The sequence below is a fragment of the Sceloporus occidentalis genome, unplaced genomic scaffold, assembly GCF_023333645.1.
Source record: "Sceloporus occidentalis isolate IW3139 unplaced genomic scaffold, rSceOcc1.0.p SCAF_29, whole genome shotgun sequence".
NCBI lineage: Eukaryota > Metazoa > Chordata > Lepidosauria > Squamata > Phrynosomatidae > Sceloporus > Sceloporus occidentalis.
The window spans coordinates 12,171,341-12,185,021 of NW_028317009.1; positions in this window are offsets into that span (position 1 = coordinate 12,171,341).

A 13,681-nucleotide genomic window follows, 5' to 3' on the forward strand; every position below is an offset into this window, starting at 1 on the left:
ATGACTTTCACCTTTATTAAATAAACGCTGTATGCTCCGCTGTTTTATGCGACTACTCCTTTAAGGCCACGTACTTTTAGAATTATGCGCTTTCCACGCACAGCATTGTTTACTACATTAACCCCTTAAGAACAGAGTTCTTTTTTAAATTTTTGGATCCTTCCTGACAATGGCTGTTTTAGCATTTTTGCTGTGTTTCTTCTCATTTAGTGTAGCCACGCAAATCATATATTGCCGGGGATTTTTTTTCCCTTCAGGAAAAGGAGCTTTCTTCAGACAGACACTCTAGACACTCTTATTTGGAATGGATGCCGCCATCTTGTGTGTGGCAGCACCCCTCTTCCACATTGGCGTTTTTAAACTCTTCTAAGACCCATCGAACGGGGCCCCTGCACTTTTTTTTTGTGTGTTGTCGAATGGCTTGACGTGAACAAAGTACAACTGTCACCAACTGCGTGCCATCAAGGGGTCAATACTCTCTTGGGGGTGATTAAATAACTCAGATTAAGGGTTAATAAAGAAAACAATATTACAGATGTTTGTTCGATTACAACTCCCACCATCCCCAGTGTGATGGTAGCTGTCTAAGACTTGTGGGCATACAAGGGTTAATGTGTATTTTGTATTTTCAAACTGATGTTCCTTCATTGTATAATCCCGTTATGTTTATTGGTGTTGCTTCCTGTCTGCACTGCCATCATCATCTTGAGGTGATGGCATTGATCCTTTGTTGTGGTGTGAACTATTGTATTGTATTAATGAAATGCCTGAGTTAATTTCCTTATGTTAACATAATGCCTTCCTGTCTAAATATTTATATATATTACAAAAACGTATACAGTATTTCTGACGAGCAGAGGGATCTCCTCGGACCGGCCGGCGAACATATATAACGGTGGGTGAGGGAGGGATCCGGCCGGCCGAGAACATATATAGCGGTGGGTGAGGGAGGGACCCGGCCAGCCGAGAACATATATAACGGTGGGTGAGGGAGAGACCCGGCCGGCGGAGAACATATATAACGGTGGGTGAGGGAGAGACCCGGCCGGCGGAGAACATATATAACGGTGGGTGAGGGAGGGACCCGGCCGGCGAACATATATAACGGTGGGTGAGGGAGAGACCCAGGTGGCGGAGAACATATATAACGGTGGGTGAGGGAGGGACGCAGCCTTGGCAATAAGTGGCAGTCCTGGGCATATGCCCTGGGCTGATTGGCTTGTGGTGGAGGAGGCAGAAAATGTAGAAACTAAAGGGAGCACAGAACTGAGGGTGGGGGTGGGCTGGAGAAAATACGAGCACTTGCAGGACTTCATATTAAAGTACAAACATTTTTATTAAATATCATCTATATTATATATCATATCATATATAATCATATATATATTCTATATTAGATATATGTATGTTAGGGATTTTAATGAGACAAAATAGGTAAAACCAATATTTTATCACATACGCAAAATAACGATGCTATCAATTATTGTAGGACCACATCCACAATATTAATATAAAGAGATACCCTATATTTTATCTCCGATCCTAAATCCTTTCAGATTGCCGAAAATTATAATTCAAATTATATATTTATCATCACGATAGTCAATCAAAAAATATTATTTATTGTATAAACCAATTTATAAAATATCTATATGAGTCACATTGAATTAATTTTAAAATACAGTATATTATCAATATGAATTATTACTTAATGAGTCTAACACACACATTAAAAGTAATTTAATTGTGTCTAAGAGTATTAGTGAAGTTTCTAATAGATGCAAATAATGTCAAACTTCCTCTACAGGTAAAAATACCTTTTCATTATTGTCATTATCATGGGTTATACAGTCTCACAAGCCGTCATATACAATAACGTCATATACCATTTCCCAGAAACAGGGAATTCTATACGAAGAAGACAAAATTCAACTCTATTCAGAATAATAAAACCATTATATTTACCACCACTTGTTGCTGTGGTCCGAATGGTCCTTGTAGAAATTAATCCAGGTTCAGTGGCAAGAAATTAAGTGGGAAGAAATAGAACTTTCTAAAAGTTATATATGTTAGAACTCAAAGTAACTCTAAGAGTAAAATATGGTGCCAGGATGTTCCAAAATTCAAATTCTCTGGGGTAAATTTGGTGAGTCCGTCAGGGTGTCCAATTTGTATAGGTGAGTTAGTTTTTCAGGGTCAGTCCCCAATTTATTAAAAACATAAGCTCTTAACCCCTTCAATCCCCTATGGACATACCGGGACATCCAAAAAACGCCTAGTAAAAAACCCCTATGGACATACCGGTACATCCAGCCCTTCGTTGGACAGCCTGGACTCCCCACTGACAGCAGAAGCCGGCATCGCCCGCTTTCTGCTGTCCGATCTGCTGTAACAGCTCCCAGGAAAGAAATAAAGCTGTTAAATTTCAAACTGCCCGATTGAGCGATCAGGCATTCCCTTGTGTGGGGACCCAATCAACACTCAACCCCCTTTCCTGAAGCTGCCTGTGGTAGCTGAAAACACGATTGAAGGTTTTCCTGCAATCGCGGTTTCAGCCTACAGAATCACTCCGTGGGAGTGATCTCAGGCTCGGGGGAGGGCTCTGAGTGGCTGTGCTGTCTGCCCAGACTCCTGGGCAGACAGCAGCGCCCTCGCGATCACAGGCGGACAAACACCTAGAAAAAAATTCTGAGTCGCCATGGCGACCTGGCGTCTGGGATTTGTCAAGCCCTGAGTTAAGACATTACATGTACGTTTGGAATTTATCCTTTTTCACCCTAATCACTAGACATTACCTTCTAGGTAGTAAATCAGGTTTTGGTAGTCACCCATATCTCCAGAAGTTACCTCCTAGGTAGTAATTTTGGTGGTCTTATGATGTATCCCCCATACCATTTACATTCCTAAGGATATGCAGTGTCTACTCCTTAACTTTCTCATGGAAGATAATGCTAATTAGATCATATATGTTGAAGCATCTTTATACATGAATGCTTCTTTGTTCTCAATTATACATTATATTACATATTATATTAGTATATAAATTACAATATATCGTATCACTATATTATATATATTAGTATATTATACATATTTTTATAATACATTATATTACATATTATAGTGAGATATATACCGTATTTGCTCGATTATAAGACGAGGTTTTTTCAGAGCAAATGCTCTGAAAAATACCCCTCATCTTATAATCAGGGTCGTCTTATAATCAGACCTCAAATAGGTCTGACTGCAGGGAACCTGGATCCTCCTGTCTCCCCCCCCCCCACCCCACTTACCGGTGCTTCTGAGTCCCCGGTGTGTAGCCGGGGCAGTGTGTAGATGTCGCGCAGACAACCCCCGCTGCCAGCCACACCTCCTTCCGGCTGCAGCGTAAGTTGTCTACGCGAAACGCGTAGAGCTCTACATGCTGCCCCGGCTACATGACAGGGGAGTCAGAAGCACCGGTAAGTTTGGAGGAGGGAGGGGGAGGGAGTGTTAAATGGGGGGCATAAGGCATTTCTAGAGGCAGAGTGTTCTATGAAATGCCTTTTAACCCGCTTAATGCCACTCTGCCTCCAGAAATGCCTTTTTAAGTCTCTATAAGCCACTCTGCCTCCTGAAATGCCTTAAACCTCCCTATATGCCACTCTGTCCCATAATATGCCTTTTAACCCCCTTAATGCCAGAGCGGCATATAGGGGTATAAGGCATTTCTGGAGGCAAAGTGGCACATAGGGGGTCAAAAGGCATATCATGGGGCACAGTGGCATTTAGAGGGTTAAAAGGCATATCATGTGGCACAGTGGCATATAGGGGGTATAAGGCATTTCTGGGGCAGATGTGCATAACTGGGGGGGCAGGTTGGAAAATAGAAGGAAATAAAACCAAAATATTTTTCTCAATCATAGCTTTTATTAAAAAGTGAGAATTCTTACCTGGGAGTCCAAGAAGTTGCTGAGAGCTGAGATCTGGACCTTGATAGTAGCAGGTTGTAACCCCTTATCAAAGCCGTCTTGTAAAAAGCGCAGCACCTCACGGATGGATGGAGAGGATACTTCGTGCCCATTGCACCAGATGATGAACGTTTCCCAAACCTTCTGGTATTTAGCAGCCGTAGTTTTCTTGCGGCTGGAGAGAATCGTTTCCTCTACTGATGAAGTTAATCCCCTTGAGGTCAGGATCTCCCTTTCAGAAGCCATGCTGAGAGGTTGAGCCGGGAGGGATCTGGGTGGAGAACAGGGCCTTGAACAAGAATATCCTTCACCTGAGGAAGAAGCATGGGCTCGTCTACGGCCAGGTTGGTAAGGTCCAAAAACCAGATTCTTCGAGGCCAGAAAGGAACAACCAGGATGACACTTTGGGGGTTTTCCCGAATCTTCCAGAGCACTCTGGAGATAAGGGGAAGCGGAGGAAAAACATACGCGAGATCGAAGTCCCAGGTCTGCGAGAGTGCTTCCAGGGCTCGGGGACGGCCGACTGGAGAGAGAGAAAAAAACTCCTTTACCTGTTTTGTTTAGGTGCGTGGCCATCAGGTCTATCTAAGGAGTACCCCATTTCTTTGTGATGAAGGCGAAGACCCTTTTGTTTAAGGACCATTCTCCCGGAAGTACTGAGTTCCTGCTGAGGTAATCCGCCTCCTGATTCAGTGAACCCTTGAGATGAACCGCGGAGAGAGTGCAGTGACTGAACTCCGACCATCGGCAGATCTGAGCGGTCAGGGTCTGCGGGCGCCTGCTTCTGGTGCCACCTTGTTTGGAAAGATAGGCCACAACGGTGACGTTGCCTGAAAGGATCCTGATTGACTTGTGTCGCAGGATTGTAGACCAGAACCTTAGAGCCCTCCAGACCGCTAACAGTTCTAGAAAATTGATGTGCAGGTCTGATTCCTGAGGAGACCAAGTTCCCTGGGTAATATTGCTTCCCATAACAGCACCCTGAGTCTGTTTACTAGCCACCCTAGGTTGTGGAGGGTCCTGAGAGAAAACTCCAGATGGGACTGGAGCAGAGTTGCTGAGGCCGCTACGAGGAGCCAATCGTCCAGATATGGGACCACCTTTATGCCTTTTTGCCTCAGAAAGGCCACGACCACCAACATGAGCTTCATGAACATCCGAGGTGCTGAAGCAATTCCAAAAGGAAGAGCCCGAAACTGAAAATGTCGAATACCTCGAGGTAATGGAACGGCCAGACGGAGGAATCTTTGGTGGTCTCTTCTGATGGGAACATGTAAAGAGGCATCCCGCAGGTCTATGGTGACCATGAAGTCCCCCGAAGAAATTATCTCTGTGGTGGACTTCAGGGATTCCATCCGGAACCTGTTGTATCTTATACAGGTGTTCACCACCTGTAGGTTGATTATTAGCCTGAATTTCCCGGATGGCTTTGGTATGACAAAGACGTGGGAGTAGGTTCCCTCTCCTATCTCCTGATGAGGAACCGGGACCAGAGCCCTTTCGTGAATTAAGTTGTTGAGTGTGGAGAAGAAATCCGATCTTTTCCAATGATCTGCAGGGGGCATGAACAGCAGGAATTTCCAGGCAGGTAGGCGAGTAAGCTCCAGAGCATAGCCTTGTTCGATGATGCGAAGGACCCAGGGGTCTGAAGTGATCTCTTCCCAGGCATGAATGAAACCGGTCAACCTGCCCCCTACCTGAAGCCTGCTGGCGTCAGAACTTTCCTGCTTTACCGTCCCTGCCTCTTCCTCTTTGGAATCTTCGTCTTGTGTAGGGTTTACCCCGAAAGGACTGGTAGTCTTGATTGGAGGTTGAGGGCCTGTAGGACTCTCTGTCTCTTGGAGCTCTGTAATAATTTGACCTGAAACGAGGTGGTCCTTTCCTCTGAGGTAACCAGTGCTTGTCCCCCGTGGTGGATTCTAGGATCGTGTCGAGATCGCTGCCGAAGAGGTGGCTCCCCTGGAACGGAATGCTGCACAGCTTGTGTTTAGAGGCATTATCTGCAGACCACGACTTAAGCTAGAGAGCTCGCCTAGAAACCGCTGAAAGCGCAGTGGCTTTAGCAGACCTACGGACTGATTCAATGGAGACATCGGAGATGAAATCAACTGCTAAGCAGGTGTCGGACAGGTTCCTTGCGACCTGCTCAGTCCCTGGAATAGCTGCAAGGTCTTCCACCGCCAGATTTTAATGGCTCTAGAAGCTGACGCCATATCAATAGCTGGGCGAAAATTCGCCGCTGCTGCTTCAAAAGACCTTTTGGCGGCATTCTCAGCCCTCCAGTCCATGGGGTCTTTGAAATGGGACGCGTCCTCCAACGGAATGGCTGTTTTTTACGTGGCCTTTGCTACTGCGGTGTCGACTTTCGGGACTTCCCAGGCCTCAGAATTCTTATTATCGAAAGGAAAAAGCTTCTTGGTTCTGGAGGATGTGAAGAATCTCCTGTCAGGATATTTCCACTGCTCCGTGACAATGGCAGAAAGTGAATCGTGGACTGGAAAGGTCTACGGTTTCCTAGAGTGACCCTGAAAAGGATCTGGTTTTGCAACTGGTATGTCATTCTGTAGATTCAAAGTAGATCTGACTGCAGAGATGAGTTTCCCTGTTTCTTCGACTGGAAAGAAAAAGGTTTCTTCTTTAATCTCCCCGTCCTCCTCCGAAGACTGTGGGTTATTCGACTGGTAGTCATATTCAAAAAAAGGAGCCGAATAATCTTTCGGGTTATCTGGGAGATAATTTGCTGGACCCTGCTGGTAAGGTTGTTGCTGGGGTACAGATGCCTGAGAGGAGCTTGCCATGGCTCGAAAACAGTCAAAGGTAGACTGAAGTTCCCTCTTCAACCAGGAGGTATATTCCGTCGTGGAAACTTCTTTAGGCCGAGAGCAGTTGTTGCACGTTTTGGCCGAAGGGTCATGCAGGGTCTTTTTGCAGGATGAGCAGGCTTTGTGTTTCGTCTTTCTCACAGATTTCCTATGTGGGGAGGCTTCAGGAGGGATATCCTGATTTTTATCTGACATGATTGAAATGGCAGTAAAACAATCTTCAGGCACAGGCAGGCACAATGGCAGAGAAGTAGATACAATACTACAGCACAGAAACGAAGAGCAAGGAAAGATCTTACCCATTCTGGCGTTTTATTCAGAGGCATTTAGGTGCCCAGGACCGGAAACCTCACATCTGGAAATTCCCAGCCAATTGACCTCTCCTGACCCCGGGTCGCTGCACCGGAAGTGAAGCCGATTGGAGATATGAACGCGTGCCGAGAAACCGGCACAGCCGGTTAGAGATCTCCTCCTGCCGTACCGCACTCTGAGGATTCCCCGTGGCGGAGTGAACCGAAGCCAGAGGATACATATCCCAGTGAGCCCCCTGGGCTGTAGGCAGAGCCGAACGAGGGCTGAGCCTCGTGTGCGTTGCCGCGATGAACGCGGAGTTGCAGCCTCCGAGGCTGCCGCACAAACCCTGGATCCACACAGGACCTCTGCCGGGTATCAACAAAGGACGCCCCCCCGGGGCTCCGAGAAAATAAAAAAAGGAAGTAGAGGTAAGCTTCAGCCTAACCGCTACCTGAGTAGGGCAGGAAACAACACTGGGGAGGAAGGGGGAGGTCCTTTTTTTTTTTTTTTTATAGTATTTCCTGCCCTACCTGGTAGGCGGAGCCTTCTTCTCCTGTGCCACCTGGAATGGCAAGGAAAAAATAGTTTATATGAATTAACATTTAATGGTAAAACTTTTTTCCTATAGGGTCGTCTTATATTAAGGCTTTTTCTTTTTTTCCTAAATTAATATTCAGATTTGGGGGGTCGTCTTATAATCGAGCAAATACGGTGTATATATATATATATATATATATATATATATATATATATGATATATTATAATATTATATATACACACACACACATCTATATTAGTATTTTATATATAATATAAAACAATTATATATCTCATCATAAACGCTCTGCGCGATGGCATGCCGACGAGCCACTGGCGGGGGTACACCTGCGTCAGAAGCCTTAAATACGTACCCCTGTGATATACCTCTTCACTGTGCCAACGTGGTAGACGGCCGCGGTAGAGATCGATATCATATACAGCACTCCGATTACGGAATTCATGAAATCCTAAAGAGAAACAAGAAAAAGCAAGTATAAGTATGTATGTGTGCGTGTGTGTGTGTTATATACGAGAGGTTTAAAGCAGGGAAGCTGCATTCACTGCGGCCCATCTTTCAGGCACACTAGCCCTGTTCACAGACGCCAAATATTTCTTTGTGAACTCGCCATCACAAAATTAAGATGAAAAAGGCTATTTCAGAATACATTCGCTAAAACACATGTATATATTAGAAGAAAACCAGCCTTCAAAAACCACAAACACAGCCTTTAAAGACGATCATTTGATAAGAAGTTTAAAAAGATTTAGCATGAAATAACAATTTTAAGTAAAATGTAAAAAAGTGAGAAATCTAAATTATAAACATACCAGCAAAAAGCTACAAAAACCCTATTTTGCACAAAAAAACATTTTTATGTTGACTTAATTATACAAAATTGAAAAGACAGAAGAGCAGATAATTCATTATTTGAGCGCTTACCATTCGCAGTATTCTCTCCATCGGCAGCCGGCACAGCGCCGAGTACACCGCCTTGGCATATTGAGGCTAAAAATCAACTACTCTTTGTACGCAGGCGCCAACAAAAAAAATACGTTTCATTTTAGCCACATAAAGAACTTCAAAACGATTTCACAATTCAGCGCTAGAAAGATTAGAAACCAGGAAAGTGGAAACAGCTTTTTGCTATTTTTTTTATTTTATTTATAATTAAAATATATATATATATTATTCAGTTGATAAAAGCAAAGATAAGTATAAATCTTTCAAAATCAACTTTTTTAGACACTCCCTCTAACTCATGAAATACCAAAAATCAATCCTAAAAAATACATTTTGAAATTTGAAAGAAATAAAATAATCTAATGTTTTTATTTTAAACGTATTAAATTATTAAGAACCGTGTGATTTTACGCGCGTAACTACTGACAACCGCATAAAACGTAAAGCTGGAATCCTTGAATAACTCTCGAGCGTCCCGGTTTGGACTTTTGGGTTAGTAACAGCCTAATTCGGAAAGTTTGAATTTTTCGCAACGGTTTTAGAAATACTTTAAAAAACACAGTTTTCAAACAAACGTATATTAAGAGCCAAATTTAAATAAGGGAAGGAAGGAAAACGTTTAACCGGCTCATCAATTTACCGCGCGACTGAAAATAAAAACCATGTTCACTTCATTAAAATGATGTCAGAAGGATTTTTCTCCCCAAGAATATTTTTAAACTCACTTTATTGTAGACAAACATTTCAAACTGTTAAATAAACCCGAGAAACAACCAAGAAATATTTCACCAAAATAAAACATTCAGAAGAAATCCACCATCATTTCACTTCAATTCTCCCGGCTAACAGCGGAGATCACAAAACCACTTCAACAAATCTCAAAATTGGCAACAAATTGCTTTTTGTCACGTGGAGACATTACCAAAAACAAATAATATATATATATTTCTTTAAAAAAAACAAAACATGCAAGATTAAAATAAATTCAAAATGAGAAATGTAAAGAAAGAAAACCTTGAAATAAGGATTTAAAAAGGAAATGTTTCAGACAGAAGAGTTATTGGAGCCATTTTTATTCATGCAGTGGAGACGGACACATTATTAAGTGGTTAATAAAGAAATAATAATAATAATTGAACCCCTGCCTCTGCTCCGGTCTCTTCCTTATACCACTTCAACAGCAACGCAATAAAAGCTTTTACTCGCTTTTGGAATCGCACACATAAAGCCACATATTATGTACACAGTATCGGGGCTCCCGGGAGAGAACATTTCATTGCCTCTCAGCGATAACGGCAATTAACGCAGACGCAACAGACACCGATCGATACGTTTACCAACGACTACTATCTCCAGCGTACAGCGTACCCGTCCTCCAACACCGCGACAAAAACGTGGCAAACGAGTCATTAATCAACGCCATCTTACTAGAGATTCCTTCACAGGCTGGATTAACATTTATTTCAAACACATCGCATGACATCACATCGCATGACATCACAGCGGACAAAGAAAGCAGAAAGCATTTTACTTCCCAATACGCCACCGCCAAGCGGAAGCCGTGGGATCTATTTGCACCAATCACACTCTAATTTACTGCCCTGTAATCTGGAATTCAAAACCACTTCACACACACACAACACAATTTGACAACGGGTTGAAAATTACCGTATTTGCTCGATTATAAGACGACCCCCCAAAATCTGAATATTAACTTAGGAAAAAAAGAAAAAGCCTGAATATAAGACGACCCCAAAGGAAAAAAGTTTTACCAGTAAATGTTAATTCATGTAAACTTTTTTTTAATAAAAGCTATGATTGAGAAAAATATTTTTTTTTGCTTTTATTTCCTTGTATTTTCCAACCTGTCCCCCAGTTACGCACATCTGCCCCCAGGCTTGCCACACCAATATGGCACTGTGGCCCATGATATGCCTTTTAACCCTCTATATGCCACTGTGCCCCATGGTATGTCTTTTGACCCCCTATGTGCCACTCTGCCTCCAGAAATGCCTTATACCCCTATATCCCATTCTGGCATTTAGGGGGTTAAAATGCATATTATGGGGCAGAGTGGCATATAGGGAGGTATAAGGCATTCCAGGAGGCAGAGTGGCATTAAGGGAGTTAAAAGGCATTGTATAGAGCACTCTGCCTCCAGAAATGCCTTATACCCCTATATGCCACGCGATACGCGTAGACAACGTCCGCTGCAGCCGGAAGGAGGTGGAGTTGGCAGCGGGGGTTTGTCTGCGTCCGTCGCGCATACCTTCCCCGGCTGTCAGAGATCAGAGTTCCCCGCACCGGTGGAACTCTGATCTCTGACAGTCGGGGAAGGATCCAGGTCCCCTGCAGCGGTGCGGGGGATCTGGATCTTAGTCTCATAATCAGACCTCTATTTGAGGTCTGATTAGAAGATGACCCCGATTAGAAGACGAGGGGTATTTTTCAGAGCATTTGCTCTGAAAAAAACCTTGTCTTATAATCGAGCAAATACGGTAAATTTTTTAGTAACACATTTGGGTATTTGCTGTTTAACCCCTTCGCGACCTTTGCCGGTTCAGGACCGTCATGACATGAAGGTCACTAAATGACCTTTGACGGTCCTGAACCGTCAAAAAGTAAAATAAGCTTAGAAAGTGATCAACGATCACTTTCTTCGCTTAAACGGCGTTACTGTAATGCCTCGATGTCGAGGCATTCAGCAAGGCCGAGATCGGCATCGGGAGCCATGTCTGGCCCCTCCCGGACGCCCGTTTTAAAAACTTAAATGGTGTCGCTGGAATGCCTCGATCAGGAGGCATCCAGCGACACCAAACACTTACCTCTGGGTGGGCTGTGACCGCTCCAGAGAGCGGTCACAGCCGCCGCTGCCGGTGATCTTCGCCATCAAGCAAGATGGCGGCGGCCCGGGAAATAAAACAATAAAGACGAAAAAGTTCGCTAGAGGGTCTCCAGACCCTCTAGAGAACTGGCTCCACTTGCTGGTTGAATACAGGTACTGCATTCAACCATGCAAGTCAATGGAGCCCAGCTTTCTAATCACTATGTGATTAGTAAAATATTCAAAAAAAATAAAAATAAATAAAAAATGGAAAAAAAAATTTAAAAAAAATGTGCTAACATTTAAAAATTATTATGCAGTGATGTCACTAGATGAACCATCCAGTACCAGAAAAATGTGTAAAAAAAAATATAAAAAAAGTATTAAAAAAATAAAATAAAATTAAAAAATAAAGTTTATTATTTTGAGCAAGTGCTAAAATTTCTCAAAAATCTCAACAAAGAGTTAAAAAAAAAGCACTTCAAATACCCAAGGGGTGTCTAATATACAAAAAAAATGGCTGATGGGGTAAATTGGAGTGGCCTAGCTCAAAGATAGGGCATAGGTACAGACTGACCAAAATGGAGAAAAAAAGCGCACTTCCCAAATGTGGCATTTTAAATCTGAAACAATCCGACAAACCCATGCATGTCGGGTATCACTGCACTCAGGAGATGTTCCTGAACACACATTGGGGTGTTGTTTGACAGTGGCATATACCAGGACCTGTATATCTATAACTAAAGTACAATTTGTGTGAAAAAAAAATAAAAAAAATTACTATTACAAAGTTTGACAAAGTGTAGTTCTATAATTGGTGCATGGAAAGGGTTAAAATAACAGCATTTGGAATACCCTGGGGTGTCTAGTTTTCAAAAATATATGGTTTGAATGGGTTAAATTGAGTTAACCGGCTTCAAAGATATTCCAAAGAGGAGAGGGAGGCACAATGACCAAATGACCACCTGAATTACGCATGCCCCAAAAGTAGCCTTTTACCAGCCAAACAATCTGACAAACCCATGCATGTGGGGTATCGCTGTACTCAGGAGATGTTGCTGAACACACATTGGGGTGTTGTTTGACAGTGACATATACCAGCACCTGTATATCTATAACTAAAGTACAATTTGTGTGGAAAAAAAATTAAAAAAAATTACTATTACAAAGTTTGACAAAGTGTAGTTGTATAATTGGTGCATGGAAAGGGTTAAAATAACAGCATTTGGAATACCCTGGGGTGTCTAGTTTTCAAAAATATATGGTTTGAATGGGTTAAATTGAGTTAACCGGCTTCAAAGATGTTCCAAAGAGGAGATGGAGGCAGACTGACCAGATTTGTTAAAAAAGATTTGGAAATCATAAAACGCTGCTTGTACTTATTGCCCTATAACTTACAAATAACAGCAAAAAAACATAAAAACATTGGTTATTTCTAAACTCAGGACAAGTAGTAGAATCTATTTAGCTAGTTTTTTTACTTGCTTTTTTAGGTGAGTAAAAGATTTTTCAAATAAAAGTCATAAAATGTGGTTTTTTTTCAATTTTTCACCATGTTTTTTTAATTTTTTTATAGTAAATAAGATGATACGATCAAAATAATGGTATCTGAAGAAAGCCCATCTTGTCCTGAAAAAAACAATATATAACTTATGTGGGTACACTAAATGGGTGAGGAGAAAATTACAGCTGAACACAAGCACCACAAAAGTGTCAAAACAGCCTCGGTCCCACAGGGTACAAAACGAAAAATGAGCCCGGTCCTTAAGGGGTTAAAAAACATTTAAGCCGTTGGATTTTTGAACACCAATAAGAAGAAAAAATAAACCCTTTTGTCTTACAAACAATACATTTCCCAATCCAATTCCGGAAGATTTTAGATATTTGGGGGGGGGGGGGAGCAAACATTTTAAAACATAACATAATCTGTCATTTGGTTAAAACAGAGACCAGATTTAGTAGGAATTTCTTTAAATGTTACAATTTTAGACACAGTTTAAGCACAAATTCCAACAATGGGTAAACAGGACATCATTTGATTTAGAGATACAAGAGGTAAGACGGACCCTGCTCCAAGAGCTTACAATCTAGAGGTAACCTGCATTATTATTGTTTTATATAGCCCCATCACATTCCCGTAGCGTTGTACAATGGGTAAACAGGACATCATTAGGTTTAGAGATACAACAGGTAAGACGGACCCTGCTCCAAGAGCTTACAATCTAGAGGTAACCTGCATTATTATTGTTTTATATAGCGCCATCACATCCCGTAGCGTTGTACAATGGG